The following is an 18,847-nucleotide window of genomic DNA, read 5'->3' as shown; positions in this document are numbered from 1 at the left end:
AGATCCTCTAAAGATGAATCATTAAATTTCACACCACCTATTTTGGCCTGAATCAGCTTTGGTCATCCAATAGTCTGTTAGAACATTAAATAACATAGGTGAAAGAACATATCCCAGGTGTTCTCTTGATTTTAACAAAAAAACAGTCTGTAATAGAACCATTGACTGTCACACAACTAAATGTACTGCGGTATAGTTCCTCCATCAGCATGGGCGCCAGGTGAAACATCGTCTTGGGGAGACTAGCCCCTGCCATGCCTCTTCCGGTCAAGGCCACGCCCCTGCTCGCTGCTCTCAGTTTCCTTCCCATGCCCTGGCTGGGGTAGGGGCAGAGAGCTTGGCCTCGGCTGGCTTAGCCTCCGCCGGCTTAGCCTCCGCCAGGACCACGGCAGAGCTCTCAGCCCTGGCTGTAGCTCCAAGCCTGGAGCTGTTCCCCCTTTATGCCCCTTCTGCCTATTGCCCCGCTCATGGCTCCACCCCATTCTCCCACGGCCCCGTTTGCTGCTTCCCAACCCCCCACTGCAGCTCGGAAAAGCTCTGTGTGAGAGCTCCTCAAGGCCCCGAACTGTGCTGGGGGAAGATTTTTTCAGGGGCCCCAAATCTGCCACTGCTTTCTCTTGGCGGTGCAACGTTTGGGGAGGCTTAGCCTCCCCCAGCCTCCATTACATGCCACCCATGTCCATCAGCACCCCATACTGGCACAGCAGTATGCATAGAAATAGCTCCCTATAAATATCTGCAAAGCCACTTCATTGTCCTACTTCAAATCCCTCTTTTACTTTATTGAGTGTTGTACAAAGATCATAGTAGGGGGAGTTTTAGACAGCTGGTGTGCTGTGAACACTGGTTGTCCTGTTGATTACAGCTGTTTCAGTTACCCTGTGCTTTTCTTGTCCGTGTGTTGTATCCACCTGTTTCGTTCATGATACTTAGATAGTAACTCCTTCAGAACAAGGGTAGCCTTTTTTTGTTATAAATTTGTGCAGCACCTAGCCAACAGCGCTTGGACCTCTATGTACCACTTTGATGTAAAATAAAATAAATTTCAAAACAAAGTTTTTTTGAGACACAGAAAAAAACAAACACAAAATGTCTCATTCCAATAAGGTCAAAATGGTCTGTTTTGACCTTATTGCAATGATTTGTTTCAATTTGTTACAAATAAAATGTCATCAAAATTGACACGTCCCACCCAGTGTTTCAATTTTGACACATCAGCATTTTCTGCGGAAACAGATTCTGTTGTAAAATTTTTGACTCATTCTTACTACCAATGTGTTGTTTGAAAGGTTAAATGTATTTGGTGAAACCTCTAAATATATTCTCTTACTGATTTTGAATCGTACACAATGGGCCAAATTAAGACCCCTAGAAATGGCATTTCGATGGAGGGGTAATGGGGAAGAAGGAGACACGACACCAAAGCAGAAGAGTCTAAACATATTGGGATGATTCTCTACTGCCCTATTTCTTGCATAGTCTTTGCAAAGTGAGTAGGAGTTCCTCATTTGGTAGCATTTTACATACACTTCTGCACTCAGTTTGCAGAGGTGCAAAGCTCATCATGTCTATATAGGGACAATGCCATCTTTTATGTCTGGAAACTGCCTAGCACTCTGGGCACTGCTGGAAACAAATACATTGTAATAATAATTAATAGTACATGCAAGCTACAGTGTGTTTTCTTGTGTGAACTGCTAAAAAAAATTGATAGTAAAAAGAAATAACGGGAACACAATTTTATGTGGGTGATTTATTTTAAAGGAAAATTTCCTTCAAGATAATTTTCAATATAACGTTCCCCTCAAGCTAGCCAGCTAGTTCAGGCAAAATCATTCATCCATGCCACATCCTTTGTGCATTTTTACAGCATTTAGCATCTGCTCCTGAAAACACTAACCACTGAGCATAGTATTCACTATTGGGCGCACTCTTACTATACCTAGTAGTAAATATTTGCAGTACTGCAAACTCCTCAAGGCTAGGACCTTGAGGCAGATCCTCAGTTGGTTCAAATGGTCATGGGCTATGACAATTTACATCAGCTGAGTTTCTACCCCCTTTTATTTGATTTATCTGTCAGGGGCTATTCCATTTTATGTTGCTATAGAAATAATAAATAATGATAAACTTTTAGAAATATAAAGATGCAGTGAAGAGGGAGAGGTTAAAACTGTGTGGACAGTAAGAGCTAAATTCAGCTCACCTTATCTCCATGAAGCTAACAGGACTTGAAAGAGGAAAACAGGGTTTAACCCAAAATGTATACCCAAGATTAGGGTAAAGAAAAGGGCAACAAAAATGATTAGGGGGATGAAACAGCTTTCATATGAGGAGTGATTAAAAAGGGACTGTTCATCTTGAAAAAGAGATGACTAAGCAGGGGATATGTTAGAGGTCTATAAAATAATGAATGGTGTGGAGAAAGTTAATAAGGAAGTGTTATTTACCCCTTCACATAACACAAGAACCAAGAATCACCCAATGAAATTAATAGGCAGCTGGTTTAAAACAAACAAATGGAAGTACTACTTCACACAACTAACAGTCAACCTATGGAACCCATTGCCAGGGAATGTTGTGAAGGACAAAACTATAACTGAGTTTAAAAAAGAATTAGATAAGTTCATGGAGAATAGGTCCATCAATGGCTATTAGCCAAGATGGTCAGAGATGCAAACCCGTGCTCTGGGTGTCCTAAGCCTGTAAGCTGGGAATGGACAGAAGGGGAGGGATCACTCAATAACTGCCCTGTTCTGTTCATTCCCTCTGAAGCATCTGGCATTAGCTGCTGCTGGAAGAAAGGATACTGGGCTAGATGGACCATTCGTCTGACCCAATATGGCCATTCTTATTTAGGGTGTATACACATGTACAGTCCACTCAGTACATAAATAGAACCCAATGTTCCTTTTTAAAATAAATCGTAATTGTGGGTCAGATTCTGCCACTTTAACTCATATTGAGCAGTACCATACACCATAACTAGTCCCCTTAAAATCAATGACACTTCTAAGAGATTAAGGTATTATACAAATTGGCAGAATTGGTCCTTGTATTAATTTGTTTGTATTCTTTTAATTCTGTATGTCTGTACACACAAACAACTAGTTAAACTAATATTCACTCAATAGATCAGCAGTGATGCTGTTTGTAGTTTCTGACAAATAGCAGAACTATTTTTTCATTTTACTTACTTACAGAAGTTTTACTGTCCTGTTTTGAAAGGAAATCTCTTTTCGCCTGTAGTTATAGAAATTGCCTCTGGCCTTCAGCTCTGTTGGAATATTTCAGGCCGAAACAAACTTCAGAAATAGTGCTTATAAATAAATGTAATAAGAATCCAAATCCCTTAGAAAACCTTTTCTATTACTCTCAGACAGGAAAACACAAAAAGCCAGATTATGCCAGCTAGTCTTACTCATGATGAACAATAGCTCATTCCGTAAGTAGCACCATTGGTTTCAGTGGGACTACTCAGAATAAAGCATGACTAAGAGCGAGTGAGGCTGGGAGGATCTGGCCCAGGGTAATTATCTGCTTGTAATCAAGAAACTTCCAATTTCATATAAAGGGCTAGACTGTTGCAAGGCAGGGGGAGATGAGGTTGCCACAACGTCTTCCTTCCAATCCCCTTTGGAATTCTACACAAAGTTTACCACAGTCTTATTTTGTATATGCTTGGCATGCAAGGATCAGAAGGGACTAGTGTTGGCAGCAGTAGCAGACCACACAAAGCAGCGAGGCAGGACAGAAGAAAGTGCTCATAATATCCATTCCAAGCATGCCAAATGCTCCTGTTCTTCTGCTTGCTTCCCAGAGCTTCTAAACACATTCTCTCTGAGCCAGCTAGATTTTTATTGGGGTCTACTACTCTGTCACCTCCTCCCCACCTACCCATATATATAGGAAAAAAACTATAGTAAAATCTTTTGTGTGGATGAATATTTGCTATATATGGCTTTTCAGCAAAAATAAATAAAAAAATCTGTGTCCTTATAACTTCAGCAAAATCCACTATGCTAAGATGTAATTAATATATTTTTCTGGAAAGGAAAATGCATGGGCCACTGCCTACTAACACTCAATATAAAACCAAAATTACTTCAAAATTTTTATGGGCTACTGCAAATACATAAAAGATCATAGATATGCCATGGGTTATTTTGAACTCTCATAACAGCCTGTCTAAAATATGACACACTGTAGGCTGAATTAATTTCCCATAATGAAATTCTAAGCTCTGTGTAACACTGCTTCTGGATATATCTCTGTTTATACACAGAGGGATCTATTTTCAACTCAGTGCACAGGGGAGTTAAACATACAACTCCCATTAATGGTAATCGAAAATGTGAGAGCAAAACCCTCTATGCATCCAGGGTAAAAGATATCCTAAAATCTTTTTTTGTCTGGCATAGTTACTGTATTTTAACAGCTGACTGACTATGATGAGAAAACAAGAAAGTATGTCTAAGAACTCAACATGTGACTCTGGACGAATCCTATGTCCATAAACTACACAGGTCTGAAAATGGAGGTTACCGACCTAAAGCAACCAGCCATGCTGTTTCCCAGCCTGTGGACTGCCAGCTACCTCAGATGAATTATTATGAAGAAGTAATTATGTTAGCCTCACCAGTCCATAGCCAGGTAGATGGACCAGAAGCTAAAGTACAGGGGAAGGAAGTGGCTGGGACAGGAAGGATCTGTGAACAGCCTCAAAAGTAGTACAGTACCTGGGCTGATGCTTGTGGACAATTTTAAAACTTGTACGTACCTTGATTTGGGATGAATTCAGATTCTAGGTGATTATTTCACACAGACCGAGAGAAAACAAATTGTTCATCTTGTAGAACAGGGGTCGGCAACGTTTGGCACGCGGCTCGCCAGGGTACATAAGAACATAAGAAAGGCCGTACTGGGTCAGACCAAAGGTCCATCTAGCCCAGTATCTGTCTACTGACAGTGGCCAATGCCAGGTGCCCCAGAGGGAGTGAACCTAACAGGCAATGATCAAGTGATCTCTCTCCTGCCATCCATCTCCATCCTCTGACGAACAGAGGCTAGGGACACCATTCTTACCCATCCTGGCTAATAGCCATTTATGGACTTAGCCACCATGAATTTATCCAGTCCCCTTTTAAACATTGTTATAGTCCTAGCCTTCACAACCTCCTCAGGTAAGGAGTTCCACAAGTTGACTGTGCGCTGCGTGAAGAAGAACTTCCTTTTATTTGTTTTAAACCTGCTGCCTATTAATTTCATTTGGTGACCCCTAGTTCTTGTATTATGGGAATAAGTAAATAACTTTTCCTTATCCACTTTCTCAACATCACTCATGATTTTATATACCTCTATCATGTCCCCCCTTAGTCTTCTCTTTTCCAAACTGAAGAGTCCTAGCCTCTTTAATCTTTCCTCATATGGGACCCTCTCTAAACCCTTAATCATTTTAGTTGCTCTTTTCTGAACCTTTTCTAGTGCTTGAATATCTTTTTTGAGGTGAGGAGACCACATCTGTACACAGTATTCGAGATGTGGGCGAACCATGGATTTATATAAGGGCAATAATATATTCTCAGTCTTATTCTCTATCCCCTTTTTAATGATTCCTAACATCCTGTTTGCTTTTTTGACCGCCTCTGCACACTGCTAAGGAGCACCCTGGCGGGCCGGGCCAGTTTATTTACCTGCTGATGCGGCAGGTTCGGCCGATCGCGGCCCCCACTGGCCGCGGTTCGCCGTCCCGGGCCAATGGGGGTGGCGGGAAGCCGCGGCCAGCACATCCCTCGCCCGCATCGCTTCTCGCTGCCCCCATTGGCCTGGGACAGTGAACTGCGGCCAGTGGGGGCCGCGATCGGCCGAACCTGCCACGTCAGCAGGTAAATAAACTGGCCTGGCCCTCCAGGGTGCTTACCCTGGCGAGCCGCGTGCCAAATGTTGCCGACCCCTGTTGTAGAATCATGCAGAATTGTGATGATGATGTTGCATAATAGTATCTAGAGGCTCCAAAAGAAATATATGTGCCCCATTTTGCTAGATGCTGATTATACACATAAGAAGAAGCAGTTATGAACTGAAGAGTTTGCAATCCAAACTCTGGATTTGGTCTCCATGCTCTCACTGAGTAGCACCTTGCTACATTAGCAGAATCATTCAAGTTAATGGGAGGTTCTCATGGAATATGGGGCATAAGTTAAAGGTATCAGAATCTAGCCCTAAGCATACAAGAACTAAAGGTGAGAGAAAAAAATCGTTAGCTCAGTTTTACAGATGGGAAACTGAGGCTTGGAGGATTTGATAAATTTTCCCCAGTTCTCATAAGGGAAACTTATGAGTTGATAATTGAACCCAGATCTCCTTAGTTCTAGTCCAGTGCCATAACTACAAGACTATCTTTATGGTTCTCCTCCCAGAGTTCCCAGGCTTCCCTTTCCAGAATAGCTTAGAGTTCAGCAGTCTCCCAAAAATAAAATGACCCAAAAAATCAATCTTATCTGTCTTTCGCAGGCCCATCTTAATGTGACAACTGTTTCATAACAGATCCTAACAAATTCTGTCCTTGCTGGGCTACCTCTATTTACTCTCCCTCCTTATCTAAAGGAATGAACAAATATTCTTGAGAGCTGTGTCACATAAGAACATAAGAACAGCCGTACCGGGTCAGACCAAAGGTCCATCTAGCCCAGTATCCTGTCTACCAACAGTGGCCAATGCCAGGTGCCCCAGAGGGAGTGGACCAACAGGCAATGATCAAGTGATCTCTTTCCTGCCATCCATCTCCACCCTCTGACAAACAGAGGCTAGGGACACCATTCCTTACCCATCCTGGCTAATAGCCATTAATGGACTTAACCACCATGAATGTATCCAGTTCTTTTCTAAATGCTGTTAAATGCTGTCACCATCAACTTAAAGGCGGAGAATATTTTACATCCGCCTCTCCAGGAGAGATTGTAGCCTCCAGAAAGGTAATCAATGTTTGGGTTATAACTGTGGCCTGTCAGCTGACACCCCTTATTAAAAAAAAACCACACACTACAGCATTCTACAGTAAAGGCTTGGGTCTCTTAATTATGTTGGTGTAAATCAGGAGAATCCATTATAGTCAAAGGAGTTACACAGGCATAAAACTAATATAAATGAGAGGAGAATCAGGTCCTAATAGTTTCAGACACTACAGTATCACTCTTGTAATCTGTAGTAGACATTGGGCCACTAGAGCAGAATAGCACAGTATTTTTAAATTTATTTTTATAAAGGGACATTAAAGCCACCTGTTCTGATCCAGCTCAGGTGGCAAAAATTCATTACCATCTTAATATCTTTCAGAATCTATGTGAACAAATATCCATCTCACATCACAAAAACTAGTACTAGCATGTTTGCTGGCAATGTCAGCATGACTAAGGCTTTGACTAAACCCCCTAGTCCTGATTTCATTTCGGCCATAGTCTTCAGCCTAATATAGACAGATAGAGCCATTAGTTCCATGTTGGAGGAGCTTAACCCTGGTTTCAAGCAGAGGTAAGCCCTGCCTCTGCAGCTTTCCTTTTCTATACTAGAGGTTTGTACTGATGCAGATACACTAATGGCTGTAATCAGAGCTAACTCTAAGTGTAGACAAATCCTGAGAACTAATAGAGACTATACACAAAGTATGGCACATTGGTACAGTAAAGTATCAGAGTTTGCAGTGCTATTGCCTGGGCTGTAGCATGGATAGAGGATTTCAGCCTCCAGGGCTAACATGACCCCTTTCTCAAATTCACTGCTACCTCGATATAACACGGCCCGATATAACATGAATTCGGATATAACGCCGTAAAGCAGTGCTCGGGGGGGCGGGGCTGCACACTCCGGTGGATCAAAGCAAGTTCAATATAACGCGGTTTCACCTATAACACGGTAAGATTTTTTGGCTTCCGAAGACAGCGTTATATCGAGGTAGAGGTGTATTAAAGTTCACTCTAAAAATCATTTGCAGGGTCCTGCAGCTGTACATATCCCAGTCACTAGTCATTCTGACTCCTGATTTGTACAGCACAGTTACAATAATTCTCTCAGCATCTGCCATCTCATGTTGGGAAGTGGATTATTCACCAAGCAAGGAACTATCATCATAAAATAGCTTTACAGCCCCAGCTTGAAGAACAAAATACTAAAAATGAATGATCACATTTTAAAAAGTATAAGTTTTGCAGAATATGAATGGCATTTTGATTCCATCACTAGCCACAAGGAAGCAGTATAGCCTTGTTTTTAATAATTACAATACAGTAAATATTCAGGTCAGACTTCAGGAATATTCAAGATGTGGACTTCAAGGCCAAAAAAAAAAAAAAAAAAGCAATTTCTGTCTGATGACTATAAACAATCTGTGACAATGAATGCCCCTGCAGGACGGTAAAACTAGCGGGGCTAGATACACTTTCCAAACTATCTGAGGGAAAGGCTTCATATCAGAAATGTTTTCCTCGCTCTAAGGGAAATATACTACTGTAAACCTTCATTCATCCTTGCGGCACTGTAATGACCGAACAGAATAAAGACAACAGACACTGAGGCCTATTCTGCACTGCCTTGAACCATGCTTCATTATTTATCTGTGTGCCAAATTAGTGCAGAGTGGTTAGTGTTTTATATGTGCTTTAATTAAACAAGGTTCAAGGTAATGGAGAATCAAGCCCAGGGATTCTAAGCTTACCTATTCATAGACTTTAAGGGACCATCATGATCATCTAGTCTGACCTCCTGAACATTGCAGGCCACATAACCTCACCCATCCACTCCTGTAATAGACCCTAACCTTTGGCAGACTTACTGAAGTCCTCAAATCATGATTTAAAGACTTAAATTACAGAGAATGCACCATTTAAAATAGTTTAAACCTGCAAGTGACACATGCCCCATGCTACAGAGGAAGGCGAAAACCTCCCACGGTCTAGGCTAATCTGACTCAGGAGAAAATTCCTTCCTGACCCCAAACAGGTGATCAGTTAGACCCTGAGCATGTGGGCAAAACCCACCAGCCAGACACCTGGGAAAGAATTTTCTTTACTAACTCAGAGCTCTTTCCATTTAGTGTCCCATCACTAGCCATTGGGGATATTTTCTGCTGGCAGTCAGAGATTGGCTACACACCATTGTAGGCAGTCCCATCATACCATACCCTCCATAACTTATCAAGTTCAGTTTTGAAGTCAGTTAGATTTTTTGCCTGCACTGCTCCCCTTGGAAGACCTACTTGCTTTTTCAGTGTGGTACAGAAATGGGAGTGAGAAGAACTAGTTCTATTCTCAACTCTGCCAGTGACTTTGGACTAGATTTTTTACCACTAGTAATTTGTGTAGTCATTTACACCTGTACAAAGTAGTGGAAACCACTGACATTCTAATTAGGTAGCACTTTACAGTCATTTTATAAAGGTGTAAATGACAAAAAGTGCAAAGCAGTGAAGAATCAAGCCCCTAGTGTGAACTTGGACAAGTCATCTAACCACTATGCTTCTTTTTTCCAATCTGTAAAACAGCATACCAGCTAAGTTGAAGAAATGCTACAACACAATATTACAGCTTGGGCTTGGATTCAACAAAGCACTTAAGTATATGATTAAATCCCATTGGCTTCAAGTGCACTTAAGTGCTTTGCTGACTGTGGGTCTTTAAGTATCTATACAACATTACAATGATTCTGTAGCCTATGGTTACTTCATTCACCATATAACTCCTTTCTCTCCTTCTGGCTGTGAAGAAGGACAAGCTATCTTCCTCCCCTTTTTTTCCCATCTCTCTTTCTTGTTCTTGTTCCCCCTCAGTCTATTCTTAGATGTTTTATTTAACTGGACTTCCTGATTTATTTTTCTGGGTTTGCATTTTAAGAAGATTTTATTTTGTTATGTTTTGTCACATTGAATTTCTGTAATATTCATGCCCATAACAATTTGGTGATGAGGGTGGGGCACTCATGTAATTCAATTTTGTGTTTATTATTTGATGTCTCTTTTGCTATTGTTGCTGTTTTTTCATGAGTGAGATAGATAAACCACTTAATTATGTAGCATCTTCATGAATCCAAACCTGCTCATACAACAGCATTCTAAAAGCGAAAGAGATAAAATCCAGCTATTCATGTATGTCTAGACTTATCTAATTAATTCACATCATAAAACTCTAACAAACATAAGCAGGTTTCTGGCTCTCTTACCGTCTGTGGGCCTGACCTATAGTATAAAGGCCTCGGTACTGACCCTAATCCTCAGTAGCTGTATTAAGTTCAATGGGACAATTAGAACCGATTAAGGGTCTGGATTCATGAGCATAGATTCATACAACTACATGGCAGGAAATAAGAGATTGTACCCTATTTGTGACTTCAAAAACAGACAACAGAATCAATCCACCTGCAAACCTTTGAGTTTTCCTGTTATTCTCCTTGATCCATTTCAACATTCTATCAGTAAAATGGCATACTTCAACACCTCTTGACAGTGTCTTCATAAAGACTTTATTTGCTCAGTACAAGCAAATACTTGTCAATGACAAAAATACATGCAAGAACATAGATGGCAGTACTGAGACACAATAAATATATAATCTTGGGAGAGAAACTACATAAGATCTTGAGCTTTCCTCACAAGAGCCAACCCCACAATGCATTTGAAGTTCAATTTCTATTTAATCTATGATAATAGTTATCTGAGTTAATTATTAGACTATTTTAATGATGTTAACTACTTAAAAGCTGCTTCCACTACAAGGAATGGTCTTTTTTATAATTTGGTTGGTTCTGACTACTGCACCAAAGGTGATATATTCAGAAGTACCTAAGTGCCTACTTAGGAACTTAAGACCCATTTTCAAAAGAGACTTAGACCCAGATTTTTAAAGGTATTGAAGTGTTGTTCCACTCAGGAGCCTAAGTGAATTAGGTTTTTCAATGTTAAGTTTCATTAGAGGTTGTCTACACAATGGGGTAATGGGCACTATGGGGGTGTGATTTCTAAAGTGCTGTGCATTAATTAGTTTGTGTATACTCTGCTGGTGCACATTAAAGGTTTCCTAGTGCCATTTAATATAGTTACAATACTATGTTAATATAGTTACAACATTAACATAGTAACAATACTATGTTAAAGCACACTAGGGATCTTTTAGTGCACACCAGAAGGGTCTACATGGACCAACTAATGCACAGCACATTAGTGCACGTCAGAAGTCACACCTTCATAGTGCCCATTACCCCACCATGTGGACAAGTCCTTAGGCACCTAAAGGTCAAAAGGTCAGATCCCCCAAGGTATTTAGGTGCCTAAATACCTTGGAGAATGTGGCCCTGAGACCTTTAAGAGCCTAAGTCTCAGTGGGACTTAAACTCCCAAGTCAATTGGACACTTCTGCAGATTTTACCTCAGATTTCTTCTGTATATTTTTGTTTTATTATTATTTTGTAAAACACACTGTAAAAATATAAAAATGGAATATACAAAGGAAACAGATTGTGGGATAAAAAATATCCATACACAGAAAATTCTCTCAGACTATGTATACATTACTATGGGGAAACTAATAGTTACAATTTCTTCAAAAGTGCATGTCATTATAAGAAAGAAAGAAAAATCTTGGACTGCAGATTCATATTAATTAATGAACACTTTGTTAAAGTGTGTGGAACTCAAAATGAGAATGAAGAGAACAAGAGGGAAAGGAAGACTGAGGCAGAAAGGAAGAGAATTGAAGGAATAGAATGAGGCATAGTGGGATGGGGATAAGAACCCTCAAACTTGTGAGATATAACTCTACAGTGAGATGTGAGCTCAAAAATGATATAATATGATAATATTATCATATGATAATATGATAATATTTTGCAGCTTCTTCAAATACTGGTAAATTGATCAAAAATCTCTTGAAGTAAATGGGATTCTTTCCATTGACTTTAATAGGCTTTGGATCATGCCCTGGGAGAACATATATAGGCTGCTTCTGCATTCCCTCCTTCCCCATTATCAGGGTAAATGTTAAATATGATTTCCATTCCTCAGTTTTTGGGGGCTATAGATATTTCCAGTATCTCAGTAGAACTGTTTTGTTTAAATAAGAACTATGTGGACACATTTTTTAAAGATAGGAAGAAATGGGCATCCTCATAAAAGCCAAGGAGTCAAAGCTTAACAGAAGGAGTAATGGGGTAGTTTAGTGCTTCAGAGATGGAGGCAGATAGTTATCCACAAGTGACAGGAGAGCGGGAAATGACAAAACCAACAGATTTTCTATAATGAGGTGCGCAAGTGGTTGCATCTGCAGCAAGAATGGAGTGGGGGCAGATATCTCATAGCTGTATTAGCCTTATAGGGTAAAGAAACATTTGCTCTAACTCTTATCTCCTACCCATAGGCCCTTATTCTTCTCCTTCAGTGGCAGAGCATGTCATAATCTTCTGAGATTTGACTAAGGACAAAAGCCACAAACCAAATCTCTTAACAGTAAGTTTATTTATGATTATACTACCATTTAACACTTATACCACACCCACCATTTGCCAAGCACTTCACAAACACTAATTAATTCTCATCCCTCTATAAGGTAAGTAGGTATTTTTATAATCTTCATTTTATAGATGTGGAGACTGAGGCAGAAATGTTAAATTACTTGCCAAAAAGCCATAGTGGAAATTATGTCCAAACTGGATATATGACTGTCCCTAGCTTCCACCATCATCTGAGACCCTTAGATCAGTGATACTCAACCTTTCCAGACTACTGCATCCCTCTCAGGAGTCTGATTTGTCTTGCATACCCCCAAGTTTCACCTCACTTAAAAACTACTTGCTTACAAAATCAGACATAAAAATACAAAAGTGTCACAACACACTATTACTGAAAAATTGCTTCCTTTCTCATTTTTACTACATAATTATAATATAAATCAATTGGAATATAAATATTGTACTTACATTTCAGTGTATAGTATATAGAGCAATATTAGTAAGTCATCTATACGAAATTTTTGTTTACTGACTTCACTAGTGCTTATTATGTAGCTTGTTTTAAAATGAGGCGAATATCTAGATGAGTTGATGTACTCCCTGGAAGACCTCTACGTTCCCCCAGAGGTACATGTACCCCTGGTTGAGAATCACTGCCTTAGATGACACCTTTCCCTCTGCGTACATTTGATTCCTGTTTGATGAAATACATCATAGTAATAGAATGCTTTAATTTCTATTACTTTTGTTGCTTTCCAGTTTTTTAAATTACCTTGCAGTATTAGAATCATTTTATTAATAACTGTTTGACTCTCAACGGAATGAGATTCCCAAGTTTTTATATTAAAGCTTAAAATATTTCTAAGTAAAAGTATTGGTGTGATGCAAAGAAGCCTAGATAATATTTTATCATTTACATCTTTGACAAAACTGCATTATACTGCTTATAATCATGTTAAGGACTTGTATTCTAACTTCTAAAACTAATGGCTTCTTTCAGAAAAATAGGATATTACATGTATTTTACTGGATATGATTTTAAGGACATATTATACATACTTTCTAATTTAATTTTCTGTACTTCTGAAGACTGCTGACTGAGCCCTTGGCAAGACACCATGTTGGTATTTATTTATTGTAGTCTTGGCTTAAAATGTCACCAGAACTCCCATAACACATAAAGAGGTCAGTATATGCATTGCCTGAGAGATGCTACATGACCTATCTGACAGATGGGTCAGCCCGAGAAGCTAGATTAGGATGGGTTGCGTACATAATGCATAGTTTTTAATATTTTCCATTATTAAAATGATACTGCTGGAGAAAATATTCTTAAGCCCACATGCACTGGTTTGGTGAATGTGAAGGACTCTGTAAGTAAGTAAAGGTGGAAGGGAATGCTAGGTAATAAAATAGGACAAACAATAAAGAGGACAAACATGAAATAAGGCTAACTCGAGGGTGAAATCCTGGCTGATATGAAGTCAATGGCAAAACATTAACTTCATGAGGGTCAGGACTTTAGCGTAACACATTATCAGACTCAAGTTCCTTCCCGAAATGTATAGAGTGCTTGATAACATTGTCTGGCTATATCGAAAGAAGGACAGGAGACATTTGACATGAGTTTAATCAGGCTGCAACTTTATTATATAGATGTCTGGGACTACCGGGCAGATAAAAGTGTACAGTGCAGATAAGCCCATGTTTATTCCGTAATTACCCGGGGGGCTTTTACCAACTCCCCCTCTTTTTCCATCCAAGTCCCTCCATCAAATTTATTGCCAGGACCTTACCATACCCGGGAGGCTTCCACCAGCTCCCCCTCTTTTTCATCCAGGTCCATCCAGCAAATCCAAAGCTGGGACCATACCATCCACCCCCATCATAGGAGGGTTAAGGTGGGCTATAAGAATGGGGTGTTGGCTCCCTGCCGTACAATCATAGGAGTCCCCAACCACCCACCATTCATTTCTTTAATAACCACCTCTTTTTAAGTCCTTTTCCAAGCCATTTATCTGGTCACTGTATTCCTTTCCTATGGAGTACCTGCACGGGACATCCACCTTACACTTAAATAATGAGTTGCGACATATGGCCTACCGCCCTTCATGCCATGTATGAACAAAGTCCTTCCTGAACCCACTGTGAGGAAGGGGGAGGGGGGGATGCTGTGTGGAAGGCACCCAAGCCAATCTGGTGGTAAGGGAAAAATTCCTTCCCAGCCCCCCTAAAAAAGGGACAACTAGCATAATGCCCACAGCAGGTCTTGACCAAACCTGGTATTTGACCACATAAAGGGGAGGGAGGGTGGGTCCTGTGAGGCTTCAGGTGCAGGGCTGCCCCTTTTAAACCCTGCATTCCTAGGGGATGAGTCAGTGACCATGCTGACCCCCTTTTGCAGTAGTTTTCATCTCTCCCCCCCACCCCAGCCATAAAGCACTGTTCCCTTCATTCAGTCAGCCAGCCAAATTACATGCCCCCTTCCCCGCTTAAAGGTGCAGGGTGGTCATTTTGGTGGGATTTATGCTATGAATAGAGTTTAAAAGCTTTTACTTTATATATGATATGATGATTACAATAAAATACAAACTGTTCTCATAAAATGTTTTTGTGCTATTCCCCAGTAGTTCCATAGTCCTATGGCAATACTGCAATCTTTTATCAGAATAAGCTTTTTAAAAAGTTTAAAACAATTAACAATAGAAATTACCACTTTGCCTCGTGTACCATAGCATATGGTTGAAATTATACAGCTATAGAATACAATATGTTTGGGTGTACTTGGTAACCTGCTTGATGCAAGTAGTGTAATTTATGTTTCCAATGTTCTTGCTTCCTTGACTGCTTGTCAGCACTCAGACATGATGATATACAAACTACTTCAACGTAATCCTTTATTTTGAATCCTTTATCAGGGGATTTAAAAAAATCTTTGAAGGTGAAATGTATTTGGGGCCTGATGCAAAGCCCATTGAGGTTGGCAGAAGGACTCTGACTTCAGTAGGCTTTGGATCAGGCATTTTTGTATTTTATACTAATTTTAAGAAAGTATATGATTATCTGATTGACCATCTATGATGTGTTTTTTAAAAGTAAATTTTTAGCTATTCAATCATAATACTTCTAGTACAGTTACAGAAATTACAATTGTCTATCAAGATTACACAAATATACAATAAAACTGTTCTACTGATTACAATGGGAGTTGGAGCAGGTCCAAACTGCTTAGGAAATTTCAGAATGAAAGCTAGATAGCGAGAGAATGTTTAGTGTGCAATTTTAAAGATTTGTTGTCTTTACTATTTTTGAATTTTGTCTTGTATAACACCACAAACTATAATGAATGCCTCTAAAGTGATGGCATTTATCACTTTCATGCAGTGTTTGTGGTATATTTTTCTATACTCAGAGTAAGAAAACTGAAAATGCAATCAATTTAATTATTCTTAGTTGTAAGTTATCAGATCTTTAGAGTGCACATTGTGTGGGATCATTTCACAAACTAGTCATTTTCTAATTCAAAACTCTTGAAACTGAAATGTTATCCTGAGAATTTCAGCCATATCCTTCACTTCCCCAAACAACTTGACGATTCTCTCACCCTTCCCAATTCATTTCCAAACAGAGTTCAAAACTTCCTCTTTTGGTTCTGAAGTCCTAAGGGACCTGCTCCAGCTTTTCTCTCTGGCCAAATCCAAGTTCCAATTAAGTCAATGATAAACCTCTCATGGATTTCAGATGGAGCAAGATTTTGACACTTGCCACTATCCATACTTTTCCCTGTTCATTATATTCATACTTGACTTGTTATATAGATCTCATTAAACCTTAAAAATCAAGCCAAGTCCAGTGACTATCTAGTGTACTGTAACTGAACAACATGGCAAGCAGTTTATTAATATACCATTAATTGATTCTGAAGCACACAGTAATGTTCTCAGTTTAGCAGTACTGAAGCTGAAGCATTCAATGTAGAGGAACTGGCCAAATCCCTAGATGTCAAAAAAAAGTCTTATAGTTTAGGGTGCTTATGTACCATATTAAACACATGCAGTTTTGGAACAGATTTTTAAAAAAAATTCTACAAAACTATTTACTCCCAACCTAGTGCTGTTGTTCATACAAATAGCTGATGATTTTCAATCTATTAATTACACAGTAGACTAGAGAGGACATTCCTTTGAACCCTCTGTACTAAGCACCAGAGGCATTAGTTATCACCATTAGCTTTACTAGGCTGTAAAGTTTGTAAGGTTAGAAAGAAGTTTCTTAACACCAGACTATTTTAATGGAACAGGTATCTTTTTCCAGCTAGCCAATACTGTAGCAACAAAAAAAGTCTACCCCCCACTCTGTAATCAAATTTGAGCATGAGACATTTTTGCCTGTGGTAATTATTAATCATTATTATTATTTTGTCTGAAAGTTTTATTAGCACTTGAAAAAATAACTAGAAAATGCTATGTGGGGCACAATGCTGCACTGGCTCCCATGGGACAAGCTAGATGACCATGTTTTTTCCATCTTTAATTTCACGTATTCTGCAAAAACAGGGCTCATAATAGAAATGTTTTCTCAACCAGAACTATACAGTTTCGCTAGTGATGCTGTAATTTATTTTTACACGGCCTCAGTTAAATAATTACAATTATCATTATCTAATGCTTGGGACTATTCTTCGAGTTGTAATTTCAAGGGAAGTATCTTGTACAGAAACAGTAGCTTCATGAGTCTCTCAGCAAGGGCTGTGATTATTCAGGACTCACCATAAATACTCACATTTTTCCAAAAACATTTTCCAATGACATACACCTATTAGCTGCTGCACACTAATTACAATAGCAGTAACTGCCAGTTTGCATATGCCATTACACATCATCCCTAGCTAGGAGATATATCCAATGCAGTAGAACTCGATTGATGTCTTTAGGAAAAGCCAACAATGACTGAATTTTCCAGGGTAGCAACACAGGAGACTAATGTATTAGCTACAGAGCAACATGTGCAGAGTTGAGCATATTTGGAAGCCCTTTGTTCATTATGATCATAACTCAGAATTGTTGGAGAACTATTTTTTATAGAACATTTTAATCACACAACCATTTTAGAAACAAAATTTAGCTGTAGTCTCTGGTTGGTGTGAAAAAATCAGGCTAATCTGATCTCTCTTTTTATTTTATTTCTCAAATATCCCATCAGTTTACAAAGAAACTTCCATGAAGAAACTTTGACATCAAATATAAGGAATAGTTTCCATTTTATGCAAAGATATAATTCATCTGACAACATATTAGGATTTTTTTTTTAATGTTTTGGATTAACATATTTATGAGTTCATGGACTTTGTCAACAAAATCTTGAAAGACCAAACCAAAGCAGTGGCTGTGCTATCAGCAGGCAAGGGAACAGATGCAGCACAAGAAGTTGAAATTAAACTTTCCACCCTGTACTTCCTTCCTCTTTACTCCCCTTGACTCTCAATAGGAGAGTAAAAATCTATCAAGCTGCCCCCTTTTGCCCACTTACCCTCATGAAAGGCAAAACAGATCTCCTCCTTAAGTTAACCTTCTCAGCAGAGCAGCAGAGGTAGTGACCAGCTGTCTCTACAGACATACTGCCCTCTAGGTGTGGTGGGGTGAGTAGTCACAGGGTGTGTGGAACTACAGAACATGTATGCCTAGAATTTAAATCCTTCCTGATGTTCAAATGCAGTTCAGCCTGGGGGCACGTCTTCACTACCCGCCGGATCGGCGGGTAGCAATCGGTCTATCGGGGATCGACTTATCACGTCTAGTGAAGACGCGGTAAAATCGATCCCCGATGGCTCTGCCGTCGACTCCGGAAATCCACCGCGGCAAGAGGCGGTAGCGGAGTCGACGGCAGCGGTCGACTTGCCGCTGTCCTCACAGCCAGGTAAGTCGACCTAAAATACGCCACTTCAGCTACGCTATTCACGTAGCTGAAGTGGCGTATCTTAGGTCGACCCCCCGCTGTAGTGTAGACCTAGCCTGGGTTTGGTTTGAGGGATGGGTAGCATCACAATAACCATACTGAAGATTTCTGAATTCACCCTAGGAAAAGGCACGCTCCCTCCCCCCCAAATCTGATAAAGACAAATTTAATGCGCCCAATTGTGCATTCCTAAAACAGCCAAAACTGTCATTGCTTTAAACACCAATGGGACCTCACTGGATGTTTTACCTGCCTAAAGACTGTATTCTCAGGTTAGGAACGGTCATTCTGGTTCAGACTCATGGTCCATGTAGTTCAACATTCAGACTCTGAAAGATTCCAATGCAAGGAGCTTCACAGAAATTCCACAGTAGGCAGATGTATGGTAAACAGCCCCCCATGA

This window comes from Emys orbicularis, chromosome 1 (genome assembly GCF_028017835.1).
Source record: "Emys orbicularis isolate rEmyOrb1 chromosome 1, rEmyOrb1.hap1, whole genome shotgun sequence".
In the NCBI taxonomy this organism is placed as follows: domain Eukaryota; kingdom Metazoa; phylum Chordata; order Testudines; family Emydidae; genus Emys; species Emys orbicularis.
This window is presented reverse-complemented; position numbering follows the sequence as displayed.